Below are 16,141 nucleotides of genomic sequence, written 5' to 3' on the forward strand. Positions count from 1 at the left end.
TTGAACCCCTGCAACATGTTGCAAATATGGGCAGTAGACCCGGAGTCCACCAACCATGTATTAGTAGGTTCTTCCGATAAATTAGACTCATAGAGGACTAAGGTTTCAGAAATACCTTATTCCGATTTCTTTTTCTGAGCAAAGAGAAAAGCTCGACATTCTTTTTTCCAATGTCCGTCTTTCTTACAATAGAAACAAGTTTCCTTTTTCTTGTTCTTATGAGTTCCCTTTGACTCAACCTTAGGGGCTTTCCCCTTGTCAGTTTTCTTCTTCTTCTTCTTCTTACCCTTAGGCTTAGAAGAAGAAGGCTTCTCCTCTGTGGTCAGACCTCCACTTTCTATTTTTTGGATGCAACCTCTACCCCTTGCAACATGTTGCTCAACTCAGGAAGTTCGACGGAGAGTTTATTCATGTTATAATTAACAATAAACGATCCATAGATATCCTGAGGCAAAGAGTAGAAGATAACATCCGTCTTATAATTCAGCTTAAAAGACGTCCCAAGGTTCTCCAGATCTTGGAATAAGTTTCGCATTTTCATCGTATGATCTATAACTAGAGTTTCTTGGGCCATCTTCGTGCCATGGAGAAGTGTCACTAGTTAATGATGGGCATGTCTTCAACTCCTCCATCATATCCTTTGTCAAGTATAAATCCTTGACAGAATCAATGATGGTCTTTTCCACAGAATTCAATATGAGGAGTTTGGCCTTAGAATTGTTTTGACGAAATAACTCATAGGCTGCTTTAGCAACCGGGTCCTTGTTTTACAGGAATTCAGGTTTATCTTGCTCAATGACTGACATCAGACCTTCTGCAGTCACGAGTAACTTGATGTTCCTCCTCCAGTCAACGTAGTTTGGACTGGTCAAAATATGATCTTTTATAAGGATAGCATAGTTGATTTGGGTTGACATAGTATAAAATCTATACGATGTACAAAAATAACGATTAGCATGATCGACAACCATTGAAAAATGGGGTAAAACGATCAATGGTCAATCACACTCTAAGCTTCCTTCTAGCGTATAGGGTATAAATTGGAACTTATCAACCCTTATGCTCCTGACTTCGCCTATCGGAGTTCATCATTTGTATGTTGGTTGAGTGGACTATTCTGTCCATCACTTAGACTTCTAATGTGATTTAGCCACATGAGTGGCATGCCCATTCCTATCGGCAGACATACACTCAAGTCAAGTGTATACCCTTAGTTTTGGAGGGAATTATGGTGTTTGTGGGTTAATGCCTATTATCGTAGTACACGTACCACTGATCATATTCTCTACCTATCACATGTGAGATGGATGTAGATAATTTCATCAACCTATGCAAGTATTATCCTATCGACATCTACAAGAGTGAATCGATGAAATTTCTATACTCACCAACTAAGGGAGGCTATGGGAATCCCATCAACCAGGGTTTCCCATATCACACTTGTTTTAAAATTGAGGGACTACAGGAACGCATAAAATCAAAATCATACATTCAATGTATAAGCACATAAACACATCCATCCAAGGAAAATTAAATACCAATGGTTATGGGATAACATCTTTAATCAACATGAATTCACATCTAATGTAAACTCAGTTTGATTACAAGATGGATGAGAGTAATCACAGCCTCATATGTCACTCTCACACGTAACAATAATCATGTGATAATACATATGCAACTAACTATTATAGAAAAATAAATCCAAAACTATAAACAACTTGGATACTCCAAGTGAGCAAGTCCCTCCAATCTTCTCACCAACGAATCATCAAGATCCTTGATCCACGATCAAAATCCCAATCCCGATCTTATCATGATCATCAAGCAGTTATAACAAATAATCTAAACTAATTCAAAATTATTACAATCCTTTAAATGTAAATAAAACTTAGGAAACTAGTCCACCAATTTGAATTGCCTGAGGGAGAATTAATTACATAACCTTTACATGAGAGATGGGGAGAAGATGGAAAAATAATAATTGCATCCAAAATCACATCCATGTCATGCCTAGCACACATATCCATGTAATGCATGTAAATTATTAAATTCCATAACCATGGTCATCATTATATACATGATGCTCAAAGATTATAGATTCCATATTTTATGTGAAAAATATCAAAAACACATAAAAACACCATTACCATGACTAAACATGTCACAATGGCCATGAGCATCTAATGTCCATCATGATTTAATTAGTACCACATACATGTTTATAAAAAAACCAATCAAATAAGCCATTATGTAAAATGGTGAAGATGGGGGAAGAGAAAAATCCCTTCTCCCATCTTCCCCAATGAGTCTCCTTTCAAAAAACCCTTGAAATTGTTTTTTTTTAAATTTTTTTTATATGCTTGCTGTCCTATCAAGGGCTGCCCATGGGAAATAGAACAGGGGACCATCCTCTTTCAAAAAAAAAAAACTTAAAAATATTTTTTTTTTAATGAATCTAAACTAAGAGCATCAAATGTAATAATGGATACAAAAAAAAAAAAAACATTTTCATTTGATAGCAAGGCTCTGATACCACTGAAGGCGATCATCATAGATCCGCGGAAGCGTAGTAGGATCAATTCTATCAATGGATAATACTATTAAATTATCTAGAACAACAGGGAAGTCGATTGTTACCTAGAGTCTCCTAGATGAAAGACCTCCAACCGATGATAACCCTTTCTCAGTCGTTCCACGCACTACGCAAAGCTTGGCGTTCCTACACGATCAAACCAACTCCTCTACACACAAGGATTCTCAAAACCCAAGCTTTCTCCAAGATCAAACACCAAGAGAGGGAGAGGAAGAGAGAATTGTTCTAGGGAGGGGAGTGCTCCACCGATTTTCCAAGAATGAGAGAGTGCCTCTTAAATTTTGGCAGTCTCATGAATATATGTGACTCATTCCTAAATTGATAGCACACATGGGCAAGGAATATTAAGTTTCCTATTGGGACTCAATCGCCAATCCATCTAATCTTTCCCACCAAGGAAAGATCCCTATTGTTAAAGGAATCCAAGTCCAATATCCAATATTGACCCAACATCTTTCCTTTTCTAACAAAAACCACACTAAGTTGGAGACTTGGCTGGAAGAGACCCTTGTTGTCTTTGTTGCTCCAGGATTTTTCTCACTCCTCTTGCACTCTAATTGCATAGGATTTTTGTAGATTTTCATTGAATACATAAGTTCTAGGAAGCATTTCTTGTCATAGTATGGTTATCAAATGTATGTTTGTTTGATTGTGGATGTCCCTAGGGAAGTGATAAGCAACATTCTATGGAAGAAGAAGGGTTGGGGGTTGGGATTATTTTCAAAGCTAAACTCTTTCTCTTGCTTTATGTTTCCCTTGGGAATGCAGTATTATAATTGGAAAAAGAAATTCACTGATACAGTTGTCACGATGTCTAGGCGACCCTAAGCGTTGAAGGAGGTGAAAAATCAAGGTGACCCCAACAAGGCGCCCTTTGCTGGACACCTAGGTGTCGCATTGATATCTATGATTTGATTTTGACACTAGGTAATTCTAATACAAATTTCTCTAATTTATGATACTTCATAAACTAGATCCACCATATGATGTGAACTCTCTCTTATAGAATGATTCTAGGTGGCACCATGATATGTGTAACGTTTTTATTATAGTTGAAGTCAATGCACACACAAATTACCTCAACTTCTTAAGAGTATGGTTTGAAATTTCGAATATTTCTAGTTTGACAAGGGTTGAAACGAATTGAATACTAAAATTTACATGTCAAAATTTAAAAAAATTTCAAAATTTGACTGAAATATTTCGATTTAGACAGGGATTGAAATCCCACCGAAATCAAAATTTTGAACTTGGCTTAAGACTGGCAATATGATTCAGCTCCATTATAGTCAATGTACAGGACAAAGCCATAGCTGTTGTCAACTAACGTTCTTGTCTAATGATGTCTTGTACCTAGGGATGTAAATGGATATTTGTAAATTCATATTCGATCCGTGTTCGTATCCGTTTAGGAGAATTTGAATCCGTCCAAAACTAATTGGATACGAATATGATAATTCCCCTATCCGATCGATTATTATCCGATTCGTTTAGCAGTCCGATGGTAATAAAATATCTAAAATATAACCCTGTGTTTGTCTATCCTTTTAAGTTACCTTATTGAATTTTGTTTATAAATTTATAAGTTAAGATAATGTAATTCTTTTTCTAGATTTGCTATTGGTTTATATATATTGTTTTATGCAATGTGATACATGGAATTACATATCTAATATAAAATCAAAAGTAAAAAATATAAGAGAATAAAAGACTAAGAAGAGTAGAAGAAAGGGTAGTTACTGAACTCTCAAGTCTCAACCCTAACCCTCATCATAAAAATGGTAAATATGTCAACGGATAGTCAAAAAATCGTATTCGGATCCGTATTCATATCCATTTAGGAAAATTTGTATTAAAAAAATCACTATCCAGAAATTATCCAAATCCGTCCGAATATAATCGGATACGAATATGATAATGCCACTATCCGACCGAATTCGATCCGTTTACATCCCTACTTGTACCTGTTCTGCTTCATCTCATCTTTTTACCCATTTCACACTCCAAAGAAGACACTACAAGAAATTTTCGCTAAAAATAAATTGTCGTCGCTAAAAATACTGACGACGATAAATTTAACTGTTTCCAGTCCATCGGCTAAATTGGCGTCGGGGAAAATTGCGACAGTAAAATTGCTACCATCTAGCAAAATGATATTTCGCGATGTTTTTCTTTTCCGTCGCTAAAAATACTTTTATGGCGACATATTATATTGTCGTTGCTAAAAATACATTTATGACGACATTTTGTGTTTCCGTCAATATAAATATCTTTTTTGCGACGGTATTTGTTTCCGTTGCTAAATATATATATTTCATGACGATTTTATTCGTCACGATAAATTTACATATTAGACGACGGACATTTAAATAACCGTTGAGGAAAATAGATTTTTAGCAACGGTAATCTGTTTACCGTCGCCAAAAAGGCTTTTTTTTTTTTTTTGTCTCCCATTTTCACCTGTAATTTACATCCATATATAATATTCATTCCATAAAAGAAAAATATTAACTATAAAATCCATATAAACTCAAAAGGATTAATGCATTGCTTTCCATTAATACAAAAAACTCAAAAGGATTCCTTTAAAATTCACTTTCAATCAACTCTCCATCATTGTTGTCAACCAAAACACCAACAAAAAAATAAAAACCCAAAGAGAAAAAGTCATAATTAATCTAGACCTCCTTGCTCTCCAAAAAAACATCATCACCAGCCATTGCTCTCCAAATTGCAGATCAGGATCATCATAATCTAGTCCTCCTTCCAATTTCCATCCTTTCGAATTTCATAGTTGAAACTTTCTAGCTTCTTACTTCATTGCACCTGAAGGAGACAAATTAGACATAAGTTTGAAAGACTAAAAAGAAACAAAAAGGGATCATGTTGACAAGTCATCATCTTGACACTAAGAAGTGGCAAACTATATCCAACCTGCCAAGTCATCATCTTGCCGAACCAAACTACCATTTTTAATCATTAACACCATATTTAATTAAATATAGGTTGTCATTCCGACATCAATTCCATAAAGTTCAAACAACATGACCAAAAAAATGAAAAAAAAAAAAAGGAATCATGATATATATATATATATATATATATTCCAACAGTAAAAAGGAAACAAACACTTCTGTACAAGTGCGAAAACCTACTTATCAAGGAAGACTCCAACAGCTGAGATAGTTATTGCATCCCATTCAAAACCTAGTGTCTATTTCTCTCTGCCTTAAAACAAGGGGACAGAGCTGTCTTTTCATATGGAGAGGAGAGAGAGAAACTCATGGGAGTGCTAGTGTATGCCACACTCCCGAACAGAGTTCTGTTTCCCTAAAACACGTAAATAGCTATTGCAAAAATGCTCAAAAGAATGTCTTCCTTCCTTTCTTTAACATTTTTGCCCTTAATTTCTCTCTCTTCTTCAATATATATGTTTTTTTTCAAGTAGTCCTCTACCTCCTCCACCTAGCCACCATGGACGAGAAAGGACAGCCAAAGGCTGGAAAACCACCTCTCCACCTTTCAAAGTTATTTTATATTAAAAATAGTTGTTTGTTTTGTCACAAAGAACTAGAACAGACTTGACATAAGTTCCTAACTTATGAGCTACATTTGTGATTAAGAATAGAATTTGTATCTAGCTTCTTAAGTATTACAACAAATCTGTGATTTTTTGGAGCTTTTTATTCAAAAGACTTGTAGATCTTGCTTCAAGAGGTAAGTTTCATATCTCAGCTACTTTACTGACTAAAAGAAGAAGAAAAAAATGCAAAAATGAAGATCAAAGAACATTTATGGCCAAATAGAACCTGCATTGATCGAAATGAAGGTCAGAGATTCTGATAATTAAAAATATAATCAGCAGGGCCTCAGATTATTATACAAGATTTGATGATAATAGGGGACAATATATAGTTAACTTGAAGTATAATCTCATTCTAATGACATGAGTTAAAGCATATGCCACCACAGAGCCCCAAACCAGAGAAACTTATTCAAGACCCTTGATGAATGAATCTAAATAAACTCATGAATATATAAATATTTCAGGAACAGATCAGCGATACTAGTCAAGTTGGATCAGAACTTGTTGGTCTGAAAGAAAGTTCTAAGATGATAAAGGAGTAAACATTTAACCTTCTTTCTGACCAAACTCTACCAATTTAACTCAAGACTTGCAGTGGTCAATGTGATCTCCAATGGAAAAACTCTCCATAGTTTTCCAAGGAGCCTCTACTCTTGGAAACTGGGAAGCCAAGCACAAAAAAATGGCAAGAATATACAACTAGCTAAATATTTTGGGAGACAAGGATTAAAAGCAGTCCCAGAGAAACAGTATAGAATATTCAAGTGGAGGTTGGACAATACAAAGTTCTTAATGTATGAGTGTAGATGACATAAAGAATAAATTGCTGTTTTACATCAACAGAGACCTTCACGCGAGAGGCCCTGCGAAAAACCAAAACCCTCATTTACGAACAAAGAAATTAAGACATACTAAGCTGACAACATTCCACCAAAAATTATCAATACAATTATCGAACACCTTCCTCCCACCAGATGTTGATTCTCTGATGAAAAGGAAAATCATATACACTGTATACCTGAAACCCTCCCTGCTTCGGCCTAAAAAGAGATCCATATATGGGGTTCCTAAACCAATATACTCCGTCAGGACTGAGCCAACCCGAGAAAAAGAATGGGAAATTTCTTCCCAAATAAATGATGACTATAACCTGGGACTAAAAGAACAAGATAACAATATAGGGGGTGGGGGTGGGGGTGGGGAGGGAAAAACCCCAATGGGAGTGCAAGCTCTTCTGCCATAGAAAAGCCAGACAGACCAGAGGATACTTTGCCCCACATGCATTGGAGCATGTGGGAGAACCATGCAAATGACAGAGTTCCCCATTCTTTTAAGCTAAGTTTCATTCCATTTAGTGACCCAAGACACATTCAGGTCCAAATACTTCAAATCTGAAACACCTTTTGTGGGTTGTGTACGTAGTTGGTGGATTTGCCATGAAACCAAGGGATTGTGGAATGGCACCTAACCCTTTAAATTCATCAGGTGTGGTTTGGTTTTCTCAAGTAAAGGATGCCATTGATGCAAGTTGCATGTTTAAAATGGATAGATAGTGCCTTTTCCATAGTGTTGGGACTCTAATTGGTGAAGCATGATCTTCTCAGTTCTAATTCAGAAAGTATTGTTGAATTTTCGGTGAGCTATTGGGACTTCGAAATGCATTAGAAAGATAAAAAAGTGCATACCTCAATGCCATTGGCTTGATCTCTAGAGAGTTTGTAGAAATCCTAATCCCAACCAGTGAGTCAGAAAACACATTATAGAGAAGAAGATTAAGAAAAAAAAAGGGTTTTATGGAGATGAGGTTTTTGGGAACCATAAGTTGACCCTATATTACACCAAGACAAGATGAGAATGAAAACAAGAAACCTTGTGGAAAACAAAAGATCGATTTTCTTTATTCAATTGGCCAATGGAAGGATCTGAGTTGGAAAAAAAAAAAAGAAGGAAAAAAAAGAGCACTTCATCATGAATAAACATGACAAACAAAAAGTAATTACAAAACAGCTAATTTATTTTCTGTTTATTAGCTGCCACTGTGTGGTGCTCCACTACTGATGATCATGAGCTAGCTCATGGTGTGCTAGCTAGCTTTCAACTCGTTTGAGTTGGTCAAAACTAGCTATCTTGCTAGCTAGCTCTGACTCTGAGTAGGAATGAATCTCTCTTCTCTCATGCAATCAATCCAATACAATATGGATTCAAGAGTTTGATAAGTCATCGTGAAACCAAGCTTTTTAGCCTTTTCTGGTGACAGCAAAATCTTGTGTGAGCATCTGAATAAGATATCGAATCAATCTGTTTTCATGTTGCCCTACCATGTATATATGTATATTTTGTGTATATTAGTTACAGATCTTGTAGTAATCCAATGACATGAGAGGTTGTTTTAGTAATCCATTATCCTATGACATTGTAAATAAGAAAAGAAAAGTTGAGTTTTAGTCCTTTTCTATGGGCAATTGGATTGTTAGATTAAGAAGTATCTCGATGGTTAGGACATAAGTGACTTGTTGCATTTCTTGTTGATTAATAAAGCTTCCTCAATTGCAAACAAATCATTCTCTTTAGCTTAATTTTGTTGTTACATGTTACTTCATTCAGATATATTAGTAGTTGACCACCTTAATTAATCACCCTTTTATTAGCGAGGACCTAGCTTGATGGTTGAACCAAAGCTCTTCACAATGGCTCATTTATGTTGGATAATAATTTGGTAATTAAGACCGTCTCTATTATTAAGAAAAATAGATCTCTTATTGATCTAGTAAATAGGTTAATAATAGTAAGGGCCACATCTACTAGGACTGCAACTATATTTTGGACATCATCGTGAAACCAAGCTTATTAGCCTTTTCCGGTGACAGCAAAATCTTGTGTGAGCATCTGAATAAGATATCCATGAAAGGCCAATTAGCTAGATCTTCCATCTTGGTTTGTCTCAGACCTACCTTCTTCACAATCTCTTCCCATATACTTCCCTTATCAGCCATGAATTCTGAAAACCGTAAATCCGGTGAAAACATTTCTTCTTCAATCAATTTCACTCCAAATTTGATTCCAATTGCAGGCCAGATTTCCTTCCAAGTGAAGCTTGGACCATTCGTGACGTTAAATGCTTAACCTTTAGTAGATGAGATATTTTCATTTGTTGATGCCCAAATATGTTGTTCAGCAACAAGCCTTGCATCTACACCATCAATATAAACTTCTTCCCAACACTCTTTTGAACCTTCAAATAAGAAGGGAAGGTTAAGATATTTACATATTGAAGCATAGCCACAAAGCCCACCTATGAAGTTATAATAAGTTCTATTAGAAATCCCAATAAGCAATCCTGGTCTGTGAACTGACCAAGCCACCTTCCCTTCTAGTTTCTCCATCAACAAATCCTCAAGAATGTAGTAGAAGATGTGACCTTGATCAACTCTTGGGCTATCTTCATAGTAAAGAATTGGTTTACTATTAGAAGGGCTAGTAAGAGAGAGATAGTGCTTACCTCCAGTTTGAAGAGAGACATGTTTCAATGCTTTGGCTTTAGGGAGAATAGCATTCAAAGCATTGGACATCATAGCTTTGTTCTGTTCACAACACTCAGGGGAATCCAATGGGTATTGGTTTGCCCAAGTAATCCAATACACATGAGTTACATCTTCAAGCAAAGAGACCTTCTCTGTAGTTTGAATTGGGTCGAAGAGGTCACTTTAGAACTTGGAATTTGGAGTTCATTAGCTTTACGAGCTATGCCAACTCTAGCTGCTAAGGTCCTTGCAAGCTCCTCACCAATTTGTTTGATATTTAACAGTATATAATAGTAGTTGCAGTGCGAGATGAAAGAAGATTTGTGACTCTTGTAAAAGCTATCTTCACATCTTTAATTTTGTAACTAGGCTCACACAATCACTGTGATTTTGGGGCATATGGTCCATTCAAAGTAAGGCCTATCCATTAGATGGCATGGATAAAAAACATAAATTTTCTGTCCAAATGCTGGTAGCAGACTATAATTTCAACATTCAGATAAGTTCTATAAAAACCTTAAGCATTCATGATAGAGATCAGGTATATAAGACAATAACTTTAATAGATGAAATTATTATGGTCCATTCAATAGGGAGGCTATCTAAGCTTAGATGGCCTAATGCAAAGCATGATAAGCCGTAAGCGGGACAAGCAGTTAACTGTTAGTAGATCAATATATGATATAACTGTTTCCGTCCTGAATCATATTGCTGTAATCAATTCACTGCCAATATAAGAAATAATTTTTTATGATAAAATTACCTTTCCTCTCTTTCCTTCAAAGACGTTGATGTCTGAGCGTGTGTGGTGAGTGGCTGCGCTTATTTCAAAGCTTGCATTAGGAATGAGAATGATTATATCAGCATCAGATCCAGTAAGTAGCGCTCCCTTTCTTGGATATATGTTAAAAAATCGAGCACTGCATCAAGTTTTCAGAAGTTATACTTTGTGAAGGAAGTTACAAAAATAAAAATCAAATTCCTGCAAACCATCTCTGCCATTCACCCTAATAGACCAGAGCTAATCTACCCAATTCTTAGACACAAGTAAGAATTAAACTCAAATCAACCATAAATAGAGAGAGAGAGAGAGAGAGAGAGAGACAGAGAGAGAGAGAGAGAGAAACCTCTGTTTCGACCGTAGCAACTGCTCAAAGTGGGGAGCCAGACAGTAGAGAAGGGAGTGGGAGAAGGGTTGCAGAGATGGGCGAGGTGATAGTACTAGTAGAGAAGGGGGTTGGGGTTAGGGAATCAAGGATGTGTGAGTCCGATTGGGGGTTTATGAGAGGTGTGAGTCCGATTGAGGGTTAGGTTTCACCATTAGAGAGGATTTCAGAGGTGAAATCGTTGCTGGCAGGTTTGAGGTCTGAAGAGTCGATTTGATCACTGATCTCCGTCTTTTCCGTCGGACGAGAATGGGATAGAGACGGTTGGGTAGAGAGGAGAAGAGAGAGAGAGGCGTTTCAATTGCAAAGAACAAAGTGGGAAGCTGAAAAGAAAGGGAACCCGCAAAAATTTTAAGATAATATGGTATATTCTACAACCGTAAATGCAGTACTATCGTTAAATATATGTATTTTTCGCGACGACAACCGACAAACCGTCGTTAAATATATACTTTCGGCGAAGGTAATATTTATAGTGTCGTTAAAATGCAATTATTCGCGACAGTAATAATTATACTGTCGTTAAAATTATATTTTCCACGACGGTAGTAATATACTGTCGTGATAAATATTTAATCCACGACAAAACTTTGTTACCGTCGTCCAAATTATATTTTCAGCGACGGACATATGAATACCGTCATTGAAAATCCATTTTTCACGACGCAAATAGATAATCTGTCGCCGAATTAGATTTTTTACGACGGTTATAAAGTGACCGTCGCAAAAAATAATATTTTGCTACGATACTACAATAACCGTCGTTGAAAACGATATTTAGCTACGGAAGATATCGGGAAAAATCGTATTTCTTGTAGTGAGAGGGGAAAGAAATTACTGTTCCTCATGGTAGGAACAATGTAAACACCCCCCAACAAAGAAAATTTTTGAATGTTTCCGTTTTAAGTGTAACTGACAAACCAACCATAGGAATGAAATACCAATTTGGCAGGGTGCTGCTTTTCGAGATTTTATGAATTAATTAATTTCATTGTGAAACTTCACTCATATTAGACATGAACCATTTCTACAATTTGCATACATTTTTTGAATGAATTATCTACATTGATCTTCATCAAGGTTCAAGAACTCGGTTTCGGTACTGGTTTTGCCCAGCCAAAAAATCGAATTGGCCGAGATCGGCAAGATCTCGGCGAGTTGGTGCATTTTTTTTGTTTTTGTTTTTTTAACTCGAATGCTGGTTTCGGTGGGTTTTAGACCTAGTTTGGGCTTGAAACTTGCTACTCAACCTATTCAAAGTAATTTAAATACAATGACACTATCAGATTTATCAAAAACAAAGTCCATATAGGAGTTTTACTTCGGACCCTAGGTTGGTAGGTGATGACATACTAAAATTTTCCCCTACCATACATTTCTACTTTACTCATATTAAATTGACATGATTTCACCAAGATTTGAACAATTTTTTTGGAAAAAAAAAATACATTTGGAGAAAAAATGGTTTACCTTCAAAATTTTTTCAAATTTGAGATGATTTGTAACAAATCTTGTAAGTTTGATGCAAGTAGGATGCTAATTGACGTCTCCGGCAAGTTTTCTATCGAAACAAGGTGGCAAAAGCTAAAAAAATCAGCTTACCACTGGTATCCTTGTCGAGTTCACCGAGACAGTCGAGTTTCTGTTGAGATCTCGACTGTCTCGCTCGAGATCTTTCCCCTTTTAAACATGGGTTTGGTTCACATCTCGGTCGAACCAAGATCTCGACTAAGTCCGTGTAACTTTGTATTTCGCCTCCCATCTCGACTCGTTAATTGAAAAAAACAAGTTTTAAGCCCAGATCTCGCCTAGTTCTTGAACCATGATTTTCATGTAGTGTTCTTGCTTCTTCACAATTACTACTTTTTAATTGAATGAATCAAGGGTAATTTACACATACCACCCCAGAGGTTTGACGAAAGGATAATTTTACCCCCCAGTTTTGGAAGATTCTGTGTACCCCCCTGAGGTTTGCAAACGGTAACAAATAAGCCCATTCCGTCAGTTTATGACTAACACCGTTAAAAATACTATGTGAATTATCAAAATTGCCCTTGCAAGAAACCAAAAAAAAAAAATTCCTGCAACTCATCTTCCCCAAATCGATTGGGGAAGATGAATTGCAAGTATCCAAATACTCACAATTAGATAATAAGAAAGTCTATATCTATAACCATCACCATGGCTATACATAAATTCAGGGAGAAACACATTAAAATTGGGAGCTTTCAGAACTAAATAAACGAACTGAATCCCATTCCAGCGATGTCAAATCCATTTTCCCCAAATCTTTTAGGGTTTGAAAAAGGGGAAGATGAGTTGGGTTTTCTTCTTGGGAATCATGAGGAAAATAATAGCTGCTCAAACTGGAGTTTGGTGCTACCGTTCCAAGATGGGAGTTTGTGAAATTGGCGGCATTTTCCTGTAGCTTCTTTGATTAATTCCATTGTAATTAGAGATATTTATCTCTATGAAATCTATTTTATGGACATCTAGATTTTTGGTACAGTTGTAGTAGCACTGTAGGTCATTGATGCTTTTCTGCTCTTGTTCTGCTAGGGCATTTGCTGTCCACTCCATAGCATTTGGTTTGTTCACATTTTCCCCTTCCTGTACCAGAATCTTAGCCATTTCTGGATGCCCCCCCCCCCCCCGCGCAGACAGCAACATGAAGAGATGTTTGGCCATCTTTATCTGTTGAGTTTACATAGACTCCATGTCTGGTGAGATCATGAACTGTATCTATTTCTTCATTCTCTGTATCTTCCAGGAATCTGTTTCCCCTTATTGAATGGATTAATCTCCATGTGGATAATCTTCTTGATATTCAACTTGAGAACTGACTCCTTGATGTCCTGTGTGGCTGTGTCCAGCCATTCTTTGAGGATCATCCCTGGATCTGTATGTGGGTCTACAAACTCTAGCCTTTCCAGCCCTTCGAGTTTTTGGAAGAAAATGCGGATGTAAAACAGATTAGCTTTATAGTTATCCAAGAAGAAAGCCCAACTCATCTTCCCCTTTTTCAAACCCTAAAAAATTTGGGGAAGATGGATTTGGCATCGCTTTATTATCTAATTGTGAGTATTTGGATACTTGCAACTCATCTTCCCCAATCGATTTGGGGAAGATGAGTTGCAGGGGTTTTTTTTTTTTTTTTTGGTTGTTTTTTGCAAGGGCAATTTTGACAATTCACATCGTATTTTTAATGGTGTTAGTCATAAATTGACGGAATGGGCTTATTTGTTACTGTTTGCAAACCTTAGGAGGGTACGCAGAATTTTTCAAAACTGAGAGGTAAAATTATCCTTTCGTCAAACCTTAGGGGTGGTATGCGTAAATTACCCATGAATCAAATTTACAAGTACATGATCTTTCAGTGTAATTTGTATTCCAAGATACATTTTGGTGACTGTTACTTTTTTAATGATGATTCTATAGATATTGGTATTCTTATGGTCCTGAAGATTACTAAGATAGTGAATCTGGAGTTTGTGATAGCTCGAACAATATACAATCTGGAATCCAGGTTCAAAGTTTGCAAGGTGTGATTGCCCATGGTCCAGGTTGGGAAATAAATTTTACACATTTATTAAACTGCTTGTGGGGTTTTTGGGTTTGTTTGTTTGGTTTTTGAAGAGGTCTCAGGATGATTTTCCATTTAAAGTGAAATGCAGGAACCTGAATGCAGTCAAGGGACCAAACTAATTACACCAGCATTAATCATAACAGTGTTTCATTAATCATAACAGTGTTTCCCCTGCATGATTTCTTGGTCTCTGCACTTAAAAGGTAATATATTTCATCAGATTATTGGTAGCTGTTGTTTCTTCTTGTCTTTCTTCCAACAATGCTCCAACCTCCGAAGGGTGAGATGATATTTTGTTATGCGTGTCTTGAATTTTTGTACCCGTTTCGAAGTTTGTCCTGCTCCGACATTTTTTGTGGCAAAATTCAAAAGAGAAATTTTGTGAGGTCTATGATGATTTGGTACAACCCCACCTGATGGATCGACCCGACTTGGAGGAGGAGTATTTCTTTGATTTATTATTGTCTTGTTGTGTAAGCAAGAGAAATAGAGGAGCTTTGGGGATTTAGGGTTTTCTCGGGAGAGTTCTTGCTGCGACCCTTTGGGTATTTCTTGATAGATCTCTACTAGAATTTTTCTTCCATTACATAGTGAATCATCTTCAGCTTTACCCGTGGATATAACGCACCACATTGGTGTGTGAATTAACCATGTTAAATCTCAGTTTCATCTTTACTTGAATCTGTTTTGTTTCTTGGTCTTCATCACAATTACTTTCCTATTTTTGTTGTGGTACTTGGACTCTTACTGCATAGTGGTGTGCTGACATTGTCAAGTTATTATTTCAGAATCCAAAGAAGGGGCATTCACAAGAGTTTCTGAATTAATAAAATGAACCAAGTATGTGGCTGAGTTAGTGAGTTTGGTGCATTGGGGTACCCCACAACTGGGTTTGAGATCCATCTTCACAATCTTGCCCTGCCAATTGCTTACCGAAAGAGTAAAAAGTAGTATGGGAATGAACAAAATGAAACAAAAATATATGGGATGGTCAAGGAATCCCTCCACCAAGATGATGTCAAATCCCATCCATACATTAAGAATCAGTTCTTACCTCATTTGTTCTTCTCAAGGTACAAATACTCTTGAAAAGCCCAACTTAATTTAATCAATGGGCCTTTAGATATTCTTGTTTGATATGATCTCTCTCTTTTACCAAAAAAAAAAAAGATATGATCTCTCTCTCTCTCTCTGACTGGTTGCGTGCGGCATGGCCACTGCGTCTAGACACAGGGCCATGCGAAATGACCGTCACACTCCTATAAAAAGGTGGAAATTGCTGAGGATGCAATGGCCATTTTGCGCAACCCTGTGTCTGGGTGCAAGGCCGTGCACCACATGCGACCAGATAGTGTTATCTTTTCCAAATTTAATAACCTGAGTGAAGGGTTGTGGTGTTCTCACAGACGGAATTTGAGTTCTTGAAGAAACTGATTTTTTTTTGTTCTTTTGGGGGGTAAAAATGAAGAAACTGATTCGAATAAATGAGAAGAATGAATTGGAATCAATTATTTTTTAACGCCACTATCAACTCAACTCAAGTTTTATCACTATCCAGTATGAGAAGAGTGAATTACTTATCGAAATAAATAAAGGACCGAATTTCGGATCTCATTCACCGTGGGGTGGGAGAGGGCGGGAATGGGTATCGGGAGGATATTTTGGAACATACTAAAACTCTAGGAG

The 16,141-nt window shown here is 36.7% G+C and overlaps 1 pseudogene; it reads right to left on the reverse strand.

Annotated features, from left to right (window-relative positions):
- Positions 1–8,316: 8,316 nt before the first annotated feature.
- On the reverse strand, positions 8,317–13,500 carry LOC122672150 (annotated as a pseudogene).
- Between the last annotated feature and the right edge of the window lie 2,641 nt (positions 13,501–16,141).

Source organism: Telopea speciosissima, chromosome 8 (assembly GCF_018873765.1).
Source record: "Telopea speciosissima isolate NSW1024214 ecotype Mountain lineage chromosome 8, Tspe_v1, whole genome shotgun sequence".
Classification (NCBI taxonomy): Eukaryota; Viridiplantae; Streptophyta; class Magnoliopsida; order Proteales; family Proteaceae; genus Telopea; species Telopea speciosissima.